Source organism: Lagenorhynchus albirostris, chromosome 7 (assembly GCF_949774975.1).
Source record: "Lagenorhynchus albirostris chromosome 7, mLagAlb1.1, whole genome shotgun sequence".
NCBI classification, from domain to species: domain Eukaryota; kingdom Metazoa; phylum Chordata; class Mammalia; order Artiodactyla; family Delphinidae; genus Lagenorhynchus; species Lagenorhynchus albirostris.
In genome coordinates, this window is record NC_083101.1 from 84,053,239 (window position 1) to 84,073,974 (window position 20,736).

Genomic DNA, 20,736 nt, shown 5'->3' on the forward strand with positions numbered 1-20,736 from the left:
TGTATCTACATTAAGCTAAACATGAGTTCTTACTGATGTCTCCAACTCTAATCCATTACATGGGTCATTCTAGCCTCCTACCCCTGCTGATTTGTAAATTCCCACTTCAATGGTAAGAAACCTGGCTCCCTCATCTGTCATCAACTCATTAAACTGTTCAAGTCCAGTATACACGTAGAACAGTATCACAATTCTGATTCTCCCAAAGGGAACAGCTTTATCAACCAGAATACGGTACCATGTGCAGTTCCTTTTGCCCTTCATCTTACAGACTGCATTCATTTCCAAAGTTCTTTAAGTCAGCAACTTTCCCCCCAATTCCTTCAGTGAGGTTGTTTCATACATTTGTAATACAGTTAGATTCTCTTGAATCTGCATTAGTCTGCATTTTTTCATGATATACCCTGACCTCCCAAATTAAAAAAAAAAAACGTGCATATATTACAGTTCATTCTTTGTGTTGTAAGGTTTTGTAGGTTTTGATAAATACACGATGTCATGTATGCACCATTACAGTATTATGAGAATAGTTTCATTGCTCTAAAAATCCCTTCCCTCCCCAAACCCCTGGAAACCACTGATTTTTTTACTGCTACCTCTATAGTTTTGCCTTCTCCAGAATGTCATATAGTTGGAATCCTACAGTATATAATCTTTACAAATTGGCTTCTTTCACTTAGCAATATGCATTTAAGATTCCTCCATGTCGGGCTTCCCTGGTGGCACAGTGGTTAAGAATCCGCCTGCCAATGCAGGGGACACGGGTTCGAGCCCTGGTCCGGGAAAATCCCACATGCCGTGGAGCAACTAAGCCCGTGTGCCACAACTACCGAAGCCCGCGTGCCTAGAGCCCATGATCTGCAACAAGAGAAGCCACGGCAATGAGAAGCCCGCGCACCACAATGAAGACCTAACGCAGCCAAAAATAAATAAATTTATATATATAAAAAAAAGATTCCTCCATGTCTTGTTGTGGCTAAGTAATTCATATCTTTTTGTAGCTAAATAATATTTTATTGTATGGATGTAGCATAGTTGTTTTTGTGTGCTCATAGGTCTTCAACACAAGTAGGTAAATATCTACTAGTGTCATTGCAGGATCATATAGTAAGATTATATTTAGTTTGAGGATATTATTTTTATGGATATTCTTATTCTAGAAAAGAAAAGCATTTCATTGATAGCCTTACTCTTTTAAGTAAGAGAATTCAGGTGCTGTTTTAGCATCTGATTGTCTTCTCTATGCCTTTTTATTCTCCATGTCATTTTACTGCATAAGCAATAATATCTTGCCCATTTGCAAGACCGAATTTGAAATAAGAAAAACTCTGAATTAGGTATTTAAAATAGTTTCATTACTTTCACATATGTAGAGTTATGAAATTAATGGTCAAGTTTGCACTGACTAATAAAGTTCTCATTGACTAATAAAGGAATTGCTTTTCACTAATAGATATGAATTATCAAACATAGTACAATATGTGTAATTTGAAAACTGTATGAAAGCAATATTCTTACTAATATATGCCTAACATTCTTTGTATTAGGATAACAAGTTTGCCTCTATTTCTCTCCCAGACCACCGATGGGTTAAAATATGGCCTACAGCCTGCTCCCATTATTTCCCTTATGCATAATTAATGTTATATATCTCCTCCTAATTTCCTTGAAGTGGGGACTATAATCTTTTCAATCCTAATTCTTAGTCCAATCTGACATATATTGGCTACTCAATAAATGTTCATTAGGAGGATGGATGGATGATCTTGATGTTAGAAAGAACTTTATGAGTCAGGGCAGCTTTCAGATAAATAATCATCATCCCAAACCTTTCCTGGACTATCATGTATTCTAAATCAGTGGAGTCTGAATCAATAAAGAGACTTGAAGAATTTGTGACTCTACACTCAGCACCTTTTACATTTTCCTTCTACTCAGTGTTTATTGTCTGTTATGAACTCAGCAATGTATAGTCAAACACAACCTGTACAGCATACCCCCCAACCACAAGAAAGCCACTGCACCTGTGGTAATTGACTACCTGAACATCAGATGTCTGGGCTAATGGGATTCCACAAAGATCACGCTCGCCAGAAAGATTCTTGGAAAATGGAGGAATTTTCCAAAAGCCAGAGAAATGTGAGATTAGTAGAAAGAGAGAATGTAGAAGATCCTTAAAGGCCTTGCCACTAGGACAAGGGAAAACCATGAGAGAAGAGGAAATTTAGGCCAGAGCTCAGATGGAGATCAGCTTTCATCTCAACTGAGGTTGACCACAATGGGGGGGCTCAACCATCTGAGGAGGCAGGCTGGTTGGCCGCCTGCAGAACATTCAGCAGCTGACTTTGACAATGCACATAATAGGAAGGGAGAGACAAACACTGTATTTCAGGATTTCTCAAATTTTAATGTGCATACAAATCACCTGAGAATCTTGTTAAACTGCTGATTCTGATTTAGGGACTACTGATAAAATCTTGATTCTGATTCACAAGATCTGGGGTTGGGGCCAAGAGTCTGCATTTCCCACAGAAAAAAAAGTCCATGGACTACACCTTGACAAGCTGTGTTTGACTGAATTGCAATGGAAATTCATAAGAACTCTCTACATTTGTCTTAGTTTATCTGGAAGTGTCTAGATTAAATTTTCTGAAATCAGGCAGAAAGGGGGGCTTGAGATGAAAGTTCAGTTTTGGGGGAAAAAACATTCCATTTTTATACACCAGATTTTATGACTTGAGAAATCCACACTCACTTTTACTCTTTACTGTCCGATTCAAATACGTCCTCCTCCCCAAAGTCTTTCCACATATTTCCATGGTTGGGATTAACTATTCTTGAAAACTCATCTCTCATATGTTAGGGACTGAATGTTTGTGTCCCCCCCCAAATCCATATGTTGAAATCTAACCCTCAATGTGATGGTATTTGGAGGTAATTAAGTTATGAGGGTGAGGCCCACATGAATGGGATTAGTGTCCTTATAAGAAGAGGCCAGAGAACGCAGCTTGCCCCTTTTTCAGCCACGTGAGGATAAAATGAGAAGTCAGCCATCTGCAACCCAGAAGAGGATCCTCACCAGAACTTGACCAAGCTGGCACCATAATCTGGGGCTTCCAACCTCAAGTACTATGAGAAACAAATTTCTATTGTTGAAACATCATCGAATTGATGGTATTTTGTTATAGCAGCCCAAGCTGACTAAGACATCATGTTTCTTGTAAAACTCATTTTAGTATATATTCCACACATTTCATGCATCAGTGTTAGGGAGGAAGAATTTTCCTCTACCCCTCTAGGATCTTCTGGCTGGTCTAAGAATTAAATTGACATGAGACAGATTAATACGAGGAAATCAAACAATCATTTAATAACATATATACAAGGGAGGGACCCAGGGAAACTGAAGTAACTCTTCCAACTGGCTGAAACCGTCACTTTAAATACCATCTTCAGCTAAAAACAAAAGAGGATGTTGGGGGTAGTGGTTTGGGACTTCAAGGGGAGGAAGGCAATTCATGTGGAAATGAAAAAGCAAACGTTTGGTAAACAAATGTTTGCTGGGCAATGCAGAGACAATGGGACACAGAAAGGAATTTTAACAAACAGACTGTGTGCTAGGTTCCGCCTTGTCTACACACCTAATTCACACTGTAGTTATATCTATGGTGATACCACCCTTCTGGTCCCGTATCTACATTCTTCTAGGCAGTTAGGGGGAAAGTCAAAGGTTCTTTTGGATCTTGACTGTTTTCAGTTTGAAATAATTAATTGTTATTAATTAATGACTTAATGACAATTAATTATTATTAATTGTTGTAGGGCAACAACAAATTTTGTTCCCCTGCAACAGTTATTTAGTATAATGGCAGAGATGGGGTTATCTCCTCTCTTTTTCCCCAAGCAAAGTGATTCACAGAAAAGTAGTTGGTGATTGCTCCTTGAATTGAAAATATTGGTTTAAAATATACTAGCGATAGAATGAGAATAGTATCTCAAAAATTAAGTACTGTGTCATGAAATCAAGCATTAATCAAAAAACATTTGAAAAGACAAAAATGAAAACAGTAACTGTTGGCTGGAAATTTCTCTAAGCAACAAAAGAAAATGTTCTCACAGTTTGGGGAAAAAGGATGATTCAGCTGAAATAAGTCCATAGTTGTTTAGGTAATAAGTATTTAACCTTTAAGACAGCTAAAAGACTTTATTTTCAGTAAATCTAAAATTATCTTGTAAAGACTATAAAGCTAACGACAGTTATCACATGCAAACTTAAAAATATGTATATTATCCAAGTTAGTTTATACCTTACAGAAAGCTGTCAAGCTTCAGTTTTCTTTCAGCAATCGTATTTCAAAAAATTAGGTATAGTAGAATTGTTCCATACATGAAAGTTAAGTTCTAATATACAAGATCAAAACTGAGGTTAATCCAGATTCCTCTTTAAAATCCTTTAAGACATCAGTAAGATATATTATATGTATATCGTTGTAATCAATTTTCTTATTTTGTCAAGTACATGTAGTTGAATTCATATAATTTAGATTCACGCAGTAAGACAGATCTCCACTGTATAGCATTGGGAAAATAAGAATGTTAAAAATGTATCTCATTAATATCTATTTATAATCTGTTCTGTTTTTGTTCAGAACAGCAAAGAGCTGTTAGTCATTTGGCAAGTAAATCTAGCATGGACAACAAAGAAGAAAAGCTCTTCTTGGTTAGAAAAAATATTCCTCCATTCCCTGACATTAAGATTATGTGCATTGGGGCATGAATTAGGTAGGCCTCAAAGGATCTGAGCAATAAATTGTATACAAATTCTTGTGCTCACATAGGATGGGAAGACATGAGCTATGAAATGATCATTGAAAATCTAGAACCTGTTTTGTTGACCATAAAATCCTGCCATAATGATCACAGTCCTTATAAAAAAGATAAAATATTCATTTAAATGGTTTACTATCCTTACCAAAGTCAAGAGTGAAATTTAACTCTGCTTTTAGGATTTCCTGCTGTCCACCAGGGAGCTTTTCTGAAATTGTTACTGAACAGCTGCACCTACTAGACCATAATCTAATAGCTGGAGAGAGCCATCCATGGTTAGCCCTGACGGTTAGTAAAACCAGTTTGTTTGTTTTTTTTCCCCTGGACTTTTATTTCTTTTGATCTATTTTCTAATTCTTGTGACAATATCGTGTCTTAATTGCAGTAGAAATAGCAGTATCGTCATAGCTGATAGAGCAAGTCCTTCCTACCTATTCTTCTAGTGCCTTTGCAATATTGGGATCTTTTATTTCTATGTAAATTTTTTAAAATTTAAAAATGTTAATACCACTTTAAGGGTTATTTTCCATTTACAGTTATTACAAAATATTGGCTCTATTCCCTGTGTTGTACAATACATCCTTGAGCCTATCTTACATCTAATAGTTTGTACCTCCCACTCTTCCACCCCTATATTGTCCCCCCCAACCACTAATTTGTTCTCTATATCCGTGAGTGTGCTTCTTTTTTGTTTTAGTCGCTAGCTTGTTGTATTTTTTAGGTTCCACATATAAGTAATATCATACAGTATTTGTCTTTAACCAGTTTCAATTCACTTTCAAGTGCACGCAGGAGTATGACTGACACAGTGTAGTCAAAGCGATACCTCTGAGAACCGGAAGGTGTTGAAATGAGAAACTGTTGGTGAGAAGGAGCGACCTCTGGGGCTCCGGATCCACGGGTCTCCTCATTCACAAAGCCCCCTAGAAGCAATCCCGGGGGGGCCCCAAGGCCTTGGCCGCTCAAACAAGAAAGGATTCCCGGGCTCATATCGAAACCTTGGTCGTTTGTTCTCCGGGCCCTGGAGCCCTGCTGGCAGAAGGGGAGCGACTGGGAGTCTCCACAGCCCCGCCGCCCTCCCGCAGCATGAAAACCCTGCAGACACAGCAGCTAGAAGCACTGAGCGTCTACCAGTACGTGCTCACTTTCCCCTTCACGGGCCCTTTCTTTTCCCTTCTCCTCCTCTTCCTCCTCTTCACGCCGCTCTGGTGTTTCTCTGTTCTCTACTTGGTATGGTTATTCCTGGACCGGGACACACCCCACCAAGGCGGAAGGCGTTCCGAGTGGATGTGGAACCGGACTGTTTGGAAACACCTAAGGGATTATTATCCCATTAGGCTGGTGAAAACAGTAGAGTTGGCCCCTGACCCGAACTACGGGCTGGCCTCTCACCCACGTGGGATCAAGATCATCGGAACCTTTTGTAACTTCTCCACTGAGAGCACCGGCTTCTCCCGGCAGTTCCATGGGCTTCGGCCCTCGACAACCGCCCTCTTCTAGCTCCCAGTCTATCGAGACTGCGCTCAGTGTCTAACCAGATAGTGGAAGTGGGAAAAGGGGACAGAAGGCATACATACACTTATTTCTGTAGAGTTAATTCCACTCCTAAGCCACCAGCTAAATTCAGTCACGTAATCACATCTAGCCCGAGGCAGGCTGGGAAATGTAGTCTAACCGTGCCATTTAGGACGGGAAATGCATTCTCTCTGAATACCTAGTAGTTCCATCACGTTAGACAATTACAGTGATTTGGGAGACTATTTTCTAGGTTTGAGAGTTATTCAGATTAGGATTTAGGTGAGCCTTTCACTTTGTAAGATTTGAGTCTGGGACTGTGAGTTTGCTTCCACTGCTGGAACTAGGATGCATACCATGGAGAGTACACGCAGACAGACGCAAAACCAGAGCTAACAAGATTGCCATTCTTTGGTAAGAGGGACTGCTGCCACCTGGAGGATGAACACCAGAGTGAAAATCCAATTCCTGGGAAGCTCAGACAGCTGTGTGAATGCATGCTCTTACGTTTTAAAATTTCAGGTGAAATGGTGCATAGGCACAAAGCCTTTTCCTTCCTAAGCTCTACCCAAGCAACCAGGATTAAAACGGAAATATAATAATGAGCCAAGTCAAACTGTGAGGGAAGAGCTTTGAGTGCTAGCTCCAAGGCTTTGCTGTGGGGCTTTGAAATCTTCACATTAGGACCTGGCTCTCCCACTATCTAATTGGTCAAATTCATCTTCTTTTTTTAAGTGCATAATGAAATAGAGAGCAATAAGTTCCATTATAAACTGCTCATTTAAGAATTCCCTGAGTCAGACACCTGTACCAGGCAAGGATCCAGCTCCGATGTGCAGCTGTTGTATGCTGGTTTGGCATGTACCTGAATGTTCAGGCATCTGCCATTTACATAGTCAAACATTTTTAATATCACCCTTGCTAAGATCCCCACTCAAGGATCATTCTCCCAGACTTAGGGGAAGAGACTCCTGGCTTCAAAGGAAGGCCTCCTTAAAGTCAGAGTTTGATAGGATGCCTCTGCTATGTAAATGTTTTTCCCCACCTTGGTAAGGAATCTGTTCCTCCAGGGTTGGAAGGGCTATGTCACACTTTTGGTAAAGGAAATGTGTTTCCCTTGAAAGCTATCTTTGAATAAGATAGGACGGCCCACCTTAACAGAGAATTAGCAAGTAAAGTTGTATAGTCTCAAATTCAGTGGAGCTCTTATTTTGATTGGTTCTAGACACTACCAAGTACACACTAAATCTAAAATAAGAGGTGTCAAAGACTTCCAGAAAACAAAAGTAAATAAAACAAATGAAGTCAAAATATGTATGCTTTATATGAGCGTAAGTTTGAGAAAAACTTTTCAGGATGATAGAAATAAAAGTGTGGACTTTATGAAACAACCAAGCAATAAATTATATGCTATAACCTGCCCCAATACTTTGAAATAGATTAAAGAGATGGGTCTTTAGAGACCTAAATTTTATAATTGTTTTATACTTGGGATATATTCCTTTTCTTTTCCAAGTGAAAATCAATTACCCAGTTGAGTTATGAAACCTTTGCTTAAAGGTAAATATAATCTTTACCAAATAAAAATGTAACTTTGGTTTATTAAAGTATTCCTCAGTACCCCTGCTACAGAGTTATAAGATTAGGACCAAAGAGATACAAATTGGCACCCTTGGCATTGGACAATCAGTAGCTGTAAAAATTCTTTAAAGAACTTTTCCTTGTACTAGGATCTTGTACTATAATTTACAGGGCTTTAATACTAGATCATAAAATTAGTTTGAAGAATTTTGTTTTAAGCATTAGTGAAATTTACTTATATCTTCTAATACTGAAAAGCTCCTAAACAAATTTATTTTTATGAATTTGAGTAAAAGGATGGATAGACATCTTCACGCTGACTTTTATCACAGTGCAAAAATGAAATGCAAACATAACATTGTAGTTTATGCAAAGTTTGAATTTGTTTTTGGCAAAAGGCTAATTAAGTGTAACTTCCTAAATTTGTTACATTTATTCTTTACACCATTATTTAAAAGTACTATATAAAAGAAAACATGGATTCAATTAAACCGAATTTTTAAATCCATTGTTATACAATTGGCTCTGGTAAATTTCCAACACTGCTGAATTATATGGACTTACAGAGATTTTCCATTTACACTATCCGGGTGATGTTTTATTTTTCTGATATGTTCTTAATATTAGCAGTGATTAAATGATTTAATGTCAACTTAGATTATACGTTCTAACTGGCTTTGAGATCTTGGAATAACAGTAAATTGAAGTAAATAGTGAGGATTCTTAGGTTGCCAGGAAATTTTCTAAAGGTAACATTTTAAGGGACAGAGAAGATAAATTATGTCTGTTGTGTGTGCTTTAATGAACTTTTTTAGATAACTGTAGATTCATATGCAGTTGTAGGAAAAAATAGAGGTCTCATGAACCCTTTACCCTAATGGAAACATCTTGCAAATATCAATGCAATATCCCAATTGGGATATTGACATTGATGTAGTCAAGATACAGAACAGTTCCAGCACCATGTTGCACTTTGAAAGTCACAGCCGCTTCCCTCCAGCCCTCACCCCATTCTCGACCCTGGGCAACCACTATTCTGTCCTCCCTTCCTATAATTTTGTCATTTCAAAAATGTTATATAGGGCTTCCCTGGTGGCTTAGTGGTTGGGAGTCTGCCTGCCAAATCAGGGGACATGGGTTCAAGCCCTGATCTGGGAAGATCCCACATGCCTTGGAGCAACTGAGCCTGTGCACCGCAGCTGCTGAGCCTGTGCTCTAGAGCCCACGTGCCATGACTACAGAAGCCCGCGCGTGTGCCTAGAGCCAGTGCTCTGCTGCAGGAGAGGCCACCGCAATGAGAGACCTGTGCACCGCAACGAAGAGTGGCCCCCGCTCACCACAACTAGAGAAAGCCCACACGCAGCAACGAAGACCCAACGCAGCCAAAAATAAAAAATTAATTAATTAATTAAATTAAAAATTTTATATAAATGGAGTCATATGGTATGTAACTATTTTGGCTTATTTCCATTCAACACAATTCTCTGGAGGTTCGTCCACATTGTTGCATGTATCAATAGTTCATTGCTTTTTATTGCTGAGTTGTATTCTGCAGTACAGATGTATCACAGTTTGTTTAACTATTCACCTCTTGAAGGACAACGGGATTGTTTCCAGTTTGCAACTATTATGGATAAACTACTATAAATATTTATGTACAGGTTTATGTGCGAACATCAGTTTTCATATCTCTGGAATAAATGCCCAGAAGTGCGAATACTAAATTGAAGGTTAGTTGCTAAATTGAAGGCTAGTTGCATTTTAAGAAACTTCCAGTTTCCCAGAGTGACTGTACCATTTTACTTTCCCACCAGCCATATCAGGTAATCTAGTTTCTCTGCATCTCCAACAGCATTTTTTATTTTAGCCATTCTGTTTAGGTGTGTGGTGATTTCTCATTGTGGTTTTTATTTTCATTTCCCTAGTGCGTAATGATGTTGAACACTTTTCAAGTACTTGTTTACCATCTGTATATGTTCTTCAGTGAAATGTCTCTATATGTCTTTTGCCCATGTTTTTATTGTATTGTTTGCTTTTTGTACTGTTGAATATGGAGAGTTCTTTATACATTCGAAATAGTATTCTTTTGTCAGATTTGTGGCTTGCAGTTGTTTTCTCCTAATGTTTTTGCATCCTTTTATCAGGGTCTCTCACAGAACAAAAGTTTTTAATTTTGATGGCGCACAATTTATCAATTTTTCCTTTTTCGGATCAAGTCTGAGAACTCCTTGCCTGGTCCTAAATCCCCAAAATTTTCTGCTATGCTTTTTTTCTAAAAGCTTTATAATTCTATATTTAAGTCTGTAATCCACTTAAATTCACTTTTATACAAGGTGTGAGTCTGAAGTTGAGGTTCTTTTTTTTTTTTTTGCGGTACGCGGGCTTCTCACTGCTGTGGCTTCTCCCGTTGTGGAGCACAGGCTCCGGACGCGCAGTCTCAGCAGCCATGGCTCACGGGCCCAGCCGCTCCACGGCATGTGGGATCTTCCCGGACGGGGGCACGAACCCGTGTCCCCTATCGGAAGGCGGACTCTCAACCACTGCGCCACCAGGGAAGCCCAAGGTTCATTTGTTTTTGCCTGTGGGTGTCTAATTACTCCAGCATCATTTGCCGAAGAAGCTATCATTCCTCCATTGAATTGCTCTTGTACTTTTGTCAAAAGTCAGTTGACATATCTGTGTGACTCTATTTTTAGTTTCTCTGTTCTGTTCCATTCATCCACGTGTCTGTCCCTTCTCAATATCACACCATTTTTATTACTGTAGCTATATAATGTCTCGAAAACAAGTAGACTGAATCCTCCCATTTTACTCTTCTTTTTCAAAATTGTTTTAGCTAGTCTAGTTTCTTTGCTTTTTCATATACATTTTAGGATAATTTGTCTATATCCACCAAAAAAATTTGTGAGGTTTGGATAGAAATTATGTTAAACATGTATATCAGTTTGGGAATAATTGACACATTTACTACGTGGACTCTTCCAATCCATGAACACAATATGTCTCTCAATTTGTTTAGATCCTCTTTGATTTCTCTTATCAGCACTGTAGTTTCCAGCATATGAGCCCTGTACATTTTTGCTGAATTTACACCTAAACATTTCCCTTTTTTGAGCAATTGTAAATGGTATCGTATTTTTAATTTTGGTGTCTAGATGTTCACTGCTAGTATATAAAAATACAATTGATTTTTGTACATTTACCTTGTAATCTGAACTTACCAAACTTACTTATTAGCTCTACGAGTATTTTGATCAACTTTCTAAGGAGATGATCATGTCATCTGCATTAAGACAGTCTTATTTTTTTCTTTCCAAACTATGTAACTTTTATTTCCTTTTATTGCCTTAATTGTATGGGACTTACTACTTAGAAATTCCAGTACTATGCTGAATAAGAGTGATGAAAACAGACATTCTTGCCTTATTTCCCAGTCTTAGGGGAGAAAGTATTCCTTTTGATATCTGCAGGGTTTGTAGTGATATTCTCTGCTTCCTTCTTAATATTGGTAATTTATCAACTTTGTTGATCTTTTCAAAGAACCAGCTCTTCGTTTCTTTTATGTTCTTGTTTTTCTATTTTAAAATATCATCGATTTCTTCCCTTATCTTTATTATTCCATTCCTTGTGCTTTTTTTGGTTTGTTTTACTCTACTTCTTCTATATTCTTGAGGAGGGGGCTAAGGTTATTGATTTGAGACTTCCTCTTTTCTAACGTATGCATTTAGTGCTATACATTTCCCTCTCACAGCTTTAGCTATGTTTCACAAATTTGGATATTGTCATTTTCATTCAGTTCACTGCATTTTAAAATTGCTTTTGAAACCTCCTCTTTGACTCATAGACTATTTAGAAATGTGTTTAGTTTCCAAGTGTTTAGAGATTTTCCTGTTATCTATCTGGTATTCATCTCTAACTTGATTCCATTCTGGTCAGGGAATACACTCTGTGTGGAGTTTTTGTATGATTCCAACTCTTTTAAATTTGTTGATTTATGTTCCATGGACACTTGAAAAGAGGAATATATGTATTCTGCTGTTGTTTGGTGGAGTATTCTGTAAATGTTATTTAAATCCTGCTGGTTGATATGTTTTGGTGTGGATTTCTTTAGGTTTATCCTGTTTGGGATTCACTCAGATCTTGAATCTGTTGGTTGACGTGTCTTGTCAAATTTGGGAAGTTTTCAGCCCTTATTTCTTTTGGTACTTTTTCAGCCCCATCTTCTTTCTCCCCTCCCTCCAGGACTCCAATGACACAACTGTTAGATCTTTTGTCATAGTCTCACAAGTCCCTGAGATGCTGCCAACTTTGTTTCAGCCTATTTTCTCTCCGTTGTTCAGATTGAGTAACTTCTATTTTTCTATCTCCCAGTTCACTCATTCTCTCCTCTGTCCCCTCCATTCTGCTGTTCAGCACCTCTACCAAGCTTTTTACTTAGTTATTGTGTTTCCCAGTTCCAAAATTTTCCTTTAGTTCTTTATATCTTTATCTATCTTTGCTGAGATTTTCAATTTCTTTGCTGAAGCTTTCAATCTTTTCATTTGTTTCAAATGTGTGCATAATTGCTTATTGAAGCATTTTTATCATGGCTGCTTTAAAATCTTTGTCAGGTAATTCTAACATCTCTGTCACATCGTGTTGGCATGTATTGATTGTCCCTTTTCATTTGGTTGAGATCTTGGTCCTTAGTGTAATAAGTGATTTTTTTGAAAACTGAATGTTCTCCTATTTTGCAATAAAACTCTGGATGTAAATTAACCCCTCTGTTTTGGGAGGCTTTCTTTGCCACCCCTTCAGCAGGAGAAGGGGAAGATGCTATCTTATTACTGCTGGGTAGAAGTAGATGTCCAGATTCCCCAGTTGGCCTCCATTGACACCTGAGGCGAGGCTACCTCAGTACTACTGGGCAGGTGGGAGTTACCTCACCTCACATGATCTCCCCTGACAGTCTCCCCAGTGAGGAGGGGGAAGGGTGCCTTGTTACTGCCGGATGTGAGTAGAAGTCCAGACTCCTTCTGTGGTCTCCACAGGGGCAGAGGTGGAGTTTGGTTGCTGGAATGAAATTTTCAGCTCCCTACTCAGCTTTCTCTGCTACCACCCCTGCAGGGGGTTTAGGACCCTAGTCTAGGCTTTCTCCTCAGATTTTACTGGTGTGGGTGAGGGTGAGGCCACAGTTTTTTTCTATGGTATTTGGCTGGAATAGAGTGGTTATTGTCTAAAAGTTTTCCGCTTTGCTTAGCTGCCCTTTCCCTTATCCTTTGGCTAGAAAGAGCAGCCTTTGGTTGGGGCTATTTTTGTTTGTGCACATTGATGTTTCCAAGTTGCTGACTTCTTTAGCTCCAAGTCTGAGATATATGAGGCCGAAAGGAAACCCAAGGAACTTACTGCCATGTTGTTCCTTGGACCCTGTGGCTCCTAGCTGGTCTGACTTCTCTCCACATATCAGAGTCTTCTTATGTTTATTTTATGTATAATTTTCAGGGTTTTTATTTGTACTTAGGGAGAGGGATCAAGAAAAGTATGCCTACTCCATCATCCCAGAAACACAAGCCTCTAGTCTGTGTTTTTCTTTTTTTAACTATGTATTTTTGGACAGATATAAATTTATTTCTTCTTCATAACACTTAAATTATGATGGTACAATCATGCATTTTAATCATTATCTTATATATGCTTGGAAAGATCTATTATATTTTTTGAAAACTGAAGTTTTAAAGCTTTTTACTGTCATTTAAACATTGCTTGATATGACTATATACATGTTATTTATAAATATATATCAGGACATATAAAAATTAATGAATAAACTCAAACGTAATGCAGAAGAGACGACTGGAAGTTCAGAGGACTGCATCACTGAGTTTGCAGTCTGTTTCAACATGATTTAGTGAAAAATTCGTTTTGCCTTTTGTGCAATCTTCCCAGGTGGCAGAACGTACTGTTAGACCCATATGTATAATCTCACTTTTCAAAAATCTGTTAATATTTGTACTGACTCTAGTTATGCCTCTGGGTCCTTTGCCTTCATGTCCATATACAGTTGCCAAAAAAAAGCAAAAAAACAAAACCAAAAAACCTCTAAAGATTCCTTACTTTTGGACAAGATAAAAATTCCTAATAGCACGTCACATTCTGCTGTGGTTATTATAAAATGTTGTTACTCTCATCAATAATCCAGTCACAGCTATAGCCATTCTTTGTTCTTAAACATGTTAGCTATTCTCCAAAATCAGAAAACCGACAGGCTGTCCTTGCACCCATATTGTCTTTGGTGCACACGGATGGCCGCTTGGTAACACAAAGGTGTACTCCCTTCCCTGCTCAGAATCCAAGAGAGGGAAATGCTAGAAATAATTAGGTAAGATTGGTAGGCTCCCATCCCCAGTTTTTGTTTCTGTTTTTTGTAATCGCTCTACAGTATTGTCAAAGCTGCCCCACTTGTCCATGAACTGGGACCAGATGTCACAAAAATTTCTGAGGTAGCCTGATTTACCGGTAAACATCTTTTGGTCAGAAACTGATTAGTATTCATTTTCACCTGTCCTTACTGGGGAACTTTTACACAATGCCAAGACTGAACAAGATTATTAATCCTCTCTTTTGTATTGACAAAGATTGGAACAAGATCATTACTGGAATTAAAAGTGTGTTTCAGTAATCCAGAGTAATCCAGTACCTTGATACTTGATCAATACTAAGCAGCATTCTACCTGGACTTTAAGTTGCAATTTTAAGATGAACAGGGTTCTCTGTCAAGAAAAGAGTAAAATTGACCTTCACTAAAAATGATGGGCCCAAACTGGTAACTGTGACTGTTTGCATGATTTGGTAGCCTAAGAATACAATAATAATACATTTTTGATTGTCATATCAGTGTACAAAAAATGTAAGTATCTCTAATTTCTGTACCTGTTTTTACACATCATTCATCACTGTGTGAAGGATCACTAAGATGTTTTGTCTTTCACCTGGGATGATAGATGTGATGACTGAGCAGATGAAGGCAAACACGTAGCTGAATATTGAGCTGGGTATGGCAGAGTTCTAACTTTGCAGACTGGCACTTCTCTGTTTTATCCCATTGAGAATATACTGGGTTCCTATATTGTTGCAAAATGTCAGTAGCAGCGACAGACCCTAGACTGTGCTAAAAATATGACCCTTGCATATTTCCATATTGTTCCTGTGGTGAAACTTGCAGTTTCCCCACTTGTTTGTTTTTGCTTTTGTTGCCTGTGCTTTGGGTGTCAATTCCAAAAACTCATTGCCAAGATCAATGTCAAGTAGCTTTTCCCCTGTGGTTTCTTCTAGGAGTTTTATGGTTTTCGTTTTACATTTAAGTCTTTAATTCATTTTGAGTTGATTTTTGTGTACGGATAATGGTTCAGTTTGATTCTTTTGCATGTTGATATCCAGTTTTCCCAACACCATTTATTAGAGACTATCCTTTCCCATTTAATATTCTTGGGACCTTGGTTGAAAATTAGTTAACCATATATGTGTAAGTTTATTTCAGGTTCTCTATTCCATTGGTCAATGTGTCTCTTTTTATGTCAGTATCACCTTTGTAATATAGTTTAAAATCAGGGAGCATGATGCTTCCAGCTTTGTTCTTTTTGCTCAACATTGCTTTAGCTATTTGGGGTCTTTTATGGTTCCATAGAAATTTTAGGATTGTTTTTTCTATTTCTGTGAAAAATGCCATTGGGATTTTGATAGGAATTTCAACTTAAAGAAAAAAAATTACAACTCATAAAGGTACCTATTTTATATGTGGAACCTATGCTTTCCCATACTTGCCATGCATTTGGTCCATTTCTTGCCTTATAGGTTTAAGTTTGCACAGTACCATCCCAGTTTACACCTAATATTTTGGTATAATTATTAATAGCATGCCTTTATATTCTCAGAAGTATCCCAGTTTGGATGAGAAATTATATGTTCACCTTATACATACATGTTGTAATACCTCCCACATGAATTATCTCCCAACTCTCCATATTGAAAAGGTTCATAGCTTCCATGACATAAATAAAACACTACAGTTTGATAGAATAAAATAGTACAGTTTCTACCATATGGAGTTTTACACTTTATTCAAAGATTGAGGACTAAGCTGGCCTTTTTGGAACAGGGCAGCAATCCTTGGCTACATCTAAAATCTGTTCACTACTGCTATGGTGTCCTCTGGAATTTCATGACTCCAGATTTTACCTTTGTCAACAAACGATGAGTATGTGCTATTATTTGGCAAGAAATATGAGGTCAATATTCTTGTTAATTAGAATTTGTTTAGGATTATCATGTACTCACATAGATAAAAAAGAAGCTGCTACATTGCAACAGTCTGAGAGATGGGACCTAGTTACATAGACAGGTTGACTTTTGGGGAAATTTAAGGGTAAAAATTGAATATTAGCAATATTGTGAACTATGGTAAGCCTATATATAGTGATAATAGTGAGAAAATTTTGCATATATTGTAGTCTTGAAAGAATGCATCAAAAGTTTTCTTTTAAGGATTGAAAAGTGCTCATTTTGTATTTAAGAGAAAGCAAATCTGAAGCTCAAATGTTAAGAGATCTCATGCAGATTTAAATCTGATTAAAAAAGAACAAAACTGAGAGACTGGCAAGTAAAAATGCCATAAGCTCCTTATTTTGTTGTTTTGTAGGTAATACCTTATTCATCCTTTCTCTGTATCTGGAAGTAAATTCAAAACATAGGCTTTTTAAAAACATACTATTAATTTAAATCCTCATAAATAACTAAAAGTCTATTTAAAAAATAAAAGTGATGTACCATCTCCTCTGCAGCTATAAAGAGAGAGAGAATTTTATTTTGCATCATACATGCAAAGGATCTTATTTAATAAGATGTTAAGTTGAAACTTTCACAAAAATACCCATCTTGTTCTCCTTGTGAAATATGGAGACTTGTGTGAATTTGCATTAACATTACTTAGGTTTTGTCCTCTATGAATGTAAAGTCTTCCAGGAAATATTATTTGACCAGAGTCCTTTTGAAAAACCCACTAGAAATTATTGTCATATCCTTTGAAAATAACCTCCAAAATATTCTATATTTTTAATTATTCTTCATACTTGATAAATTGTAGCTCTGAGTGTCATGTTGACTTGAAGATGCAATATGGCCACTTTTTTAGGAACATCTCTGTATTCCTAAAGTATAAAAATACTTGTCAGATTTCTTTATCAATGCACAAAAAGATCATTGCCAGCTTGATTCTGTTGGCACATAATTGAGAATCTGTTTTTCACTTAATTTAGCATGAGACTGGTGATTTTGAGAGGCTTTTCATTGGTAACCTACATGCATTTTATTCAATAATGTTTTATATTTAGATTTTTGTGTTATTTTTAAAATACCATTTTAGAGAATAAACTAAATAGTATAAGGCAATAGCTCCAAAACACCAATCTGTACACCTCTGTTTCCAGATAATCAAATTTTCACTGATTCTTGATGAAAGGAGAAAAATAACACAAATTACTGAACTTTACATAATACTGATTTATCCAATGTAAAGGATCTTCCTTTATGAGATTATGTCCTTACTGATTTTTTGTATCAGAATTCTTTCATTTATGAAATAATGATGATGGTTAACATTAATTTTTATTATTTTTTAATGTACTTGGTAAAATAAAATTTTCCAATTTTATGTTTATTATTAAGATAGAATTTTTATGTTCTGAGAAATTAAGAAGTTCAAGTCCTCTGTTATCATCAAAAGTCACACATAACTACCATTTTACTGTTCATAAAGTGTTTAAAATAAGATACATACAGCCAAAATACCTGCACCAAGTTAAATTTACTAATCAGAGATACTGATTTTAGTCCAGAAGTGAAGATGCTCAGTGTACCTGTAGGCTAGGCTTCTCTTCTACTTGACTAATACTGCCATTGATGATCATAAAAGCTGGACAAAATATAGAAAACATCTGCTTGAAAGCACCAGAAAGATAACGTAGTGAAGAATTGCTGGGCCAAAGAATTGCTTCCAAGAGAAGACAGGAATCTTGGCAGTTGGAGTCATTTCCTTCTGGGACATTTGTCACTTGAAAGTCTGACTAGTGCTTTTGACAGCTTTCATGTAAAAGAGGGGCAAAGATTTTCACCAAGGGAAAAGTCTGATTAAATCCCCCACTTTGGGCCAATACCGTAAAAGATGGTAGTAAGGAGTAATGGTGAATCAAAAGCATAACACCCGTTACTCAGAGTAGCTCCCAGTTATTTAGGTGGCCCATAAAAATCTTAGTCTCTGAAATTGGATTAAGTAATTCAAGATGGCAGTGGTCATACGCACCTGCTCAAAACAAATGAAAATCTTTTCTGGGGAAAGATAACATCCTAGGGCTCATTCAAATAAAATGTTCAGCACATACTCATAGAGAACCAGGCACATAAAGAGACAAGGCAACATGAATGAAGACCAGTAATAATCATAAGCAACAAAACTAGATCCATAGGGATTCTGGATATTGGAACTAACCATGCTTACTATATGCAAGTAATCAAAACATAAGATGGAAAATTCAGCCCAAAAAAACCCACAAAACCCTGAAAACTGTACCGAAATGACATAGAAGACTTTTTGAAAGAAGTATCCAGAAATTTTAGAACTGAAAAAGTACAGTAACTGAAATTAAGAATTCAATGGGTGGGTTTAACATCCAATTTGACATAGCTGAATAGAGAATTACTACAAGATAAGACAGAAGAAAAAGAAAATAACCAGAGTGAAGCATAGAGAGAAAAATAGATAAAAATTACGGAAGAGAGAATAAGAAACCCAGAGGAGATGGTGAAAAAACAAATCTAACATGCATTCCACTGGAGTTCCAGAAGAAAAGGAAAGAGGATGTGGGTCAGAAGAAGGGAATATAGTTGAGAATTTTCCAAGCCGATTGAAGACATTGTTATTACCTAGATAGCCTAGAAAACAGCGTGAAGCAAATGCTTATTTGTTTTAACACTTTATTGGAGAGTGTTATCCCACAGCAGCAGGAAGGAGGTAAAAGTGGTGTGAGACAAAGAAGGAAATAGTACAAATATAAGGACTGTGTTTTTACCAACGTGGCCATAAACTCACGACACGCTTAATATTTAGTCTCACAGGGCATCTTCAGAGAGGGTACATGAGCAACTATTATTACAACAGTCTGGTTGGGAGGAAGAAGGAAGAGAAGATTATCCACCAGTTCTCCTCTTACATTGGGTAGAGTCCACCACAGGGGTGATAGCTCATAAACTTCAGGATTGTGTGTGTGTGACTGCCCAGTGGGTACAATGTTATCTCTCACCTCGGCCACACTGGGAAAGCCCCAGGGCAGGATATGAAAGTGCATGGTGCATGCATGATGTGCGACAACTGCAGATTGTGCCCAAGTGTGACAAGGGATGGGAGTAGCCACTACAGAGGGCAGGGGTGGGGGTGGAACTGGGGGCTTTGACCTGAATCTGTGACAGAAAGGCTAGCACATGGATCCAGGGTGACACACAAAGTAACTCTTGTACAGATATCAGTCCAATCAATTCAAGAAGTCCTACAACCCTCAAGCAGGATAAGAAAAACAAAGCCCACCTATAGGCACATTGGAGTAAAACTACCAAAACCCAGGAAAAAGAGAAAAATCTTAAAAGAAGCCAGAGGGAAAAAAAGGCAGATCATCTTAAAAATGAACAACTAAAATGATAGTTTACTTCTCAGTAGAAATAATGGAAGTCAGATGACAATGAAATGGCCTCTTCCACTGGCTGAAAGAAAATAACTGCCACAAGCCCGAAACTGCATGTTGTAATCTCTAAGACAGCCACAAAAGAAGAGTAAAATGTGTCTAACTTCCTAGCAAATAGAGAATAAAAGTAAAATTTTAAAAAAAGCAATCAATCCAGAAGAGGTAAGAATGGAGAGAAAATAAAACATAGAGCAGATAGAAAAAATATAAATCGTGGTAATTACACAAATATATAATCACAAAATCAAATATATCAATAATTACAATAAATGTAAAGCGATTAAAAGCTCCAATTAAAGCACAAAGAATGACAGGCTAACTTAAAAAATAAACCCCAAGGAAGAGAGTTTAGAGTTCATCTCCTCTCAAGTTATCTATAAAATATCTATCTATCTATCTATCTATCTATCTATCTACCTATCTATCTATACATACATACAACCACTTGGCTATGGTTTGAACTTGTAAACTATAGGAATCTCACTATATCACTATGTCCTGATCCAGATAATTTTTTCTAATTCAGCTCCTTTGCCTCCAAACCTTAGAGCCCTTTCATTAATGAGCCAAAAAATTCATTCTAGTTTTACTTTATGGAATTCCATGACAGTCCTTCAAATATATAAATATTGGCTACCTATTTTTTCCTTTTACATATCCCAAATTCTTTTCAACAGCTTTTACATGATCTTCACCATCTTTTTATACTGTTTATGAAAACAGCCTCCTCTATGTTTGGCTCGCTGATTCAGCTTGCTGAGTTATTTTTGGATTCTGCTTGAGTTGCCCATCATATTGGCACTTTCTTTAGTTTCATGTCATTGGGAAATGATACGAAGCCCTGCTTTCTGTGTTTTCATCTTATTCAATGAGAAAAATATTGAATAGAACATATCTGATGACAGTGCTTTAAAGCAGGGATTGGAGAGCTTTCTTTAAGTTGACGTTCATCCATTAATCAGCATTCTGAAAGTCTCAGCATTTAAATATTAATATCAAATACGAATCAATAATAGCAATAACAAATGTAAATCAACAAGCAGCTCAC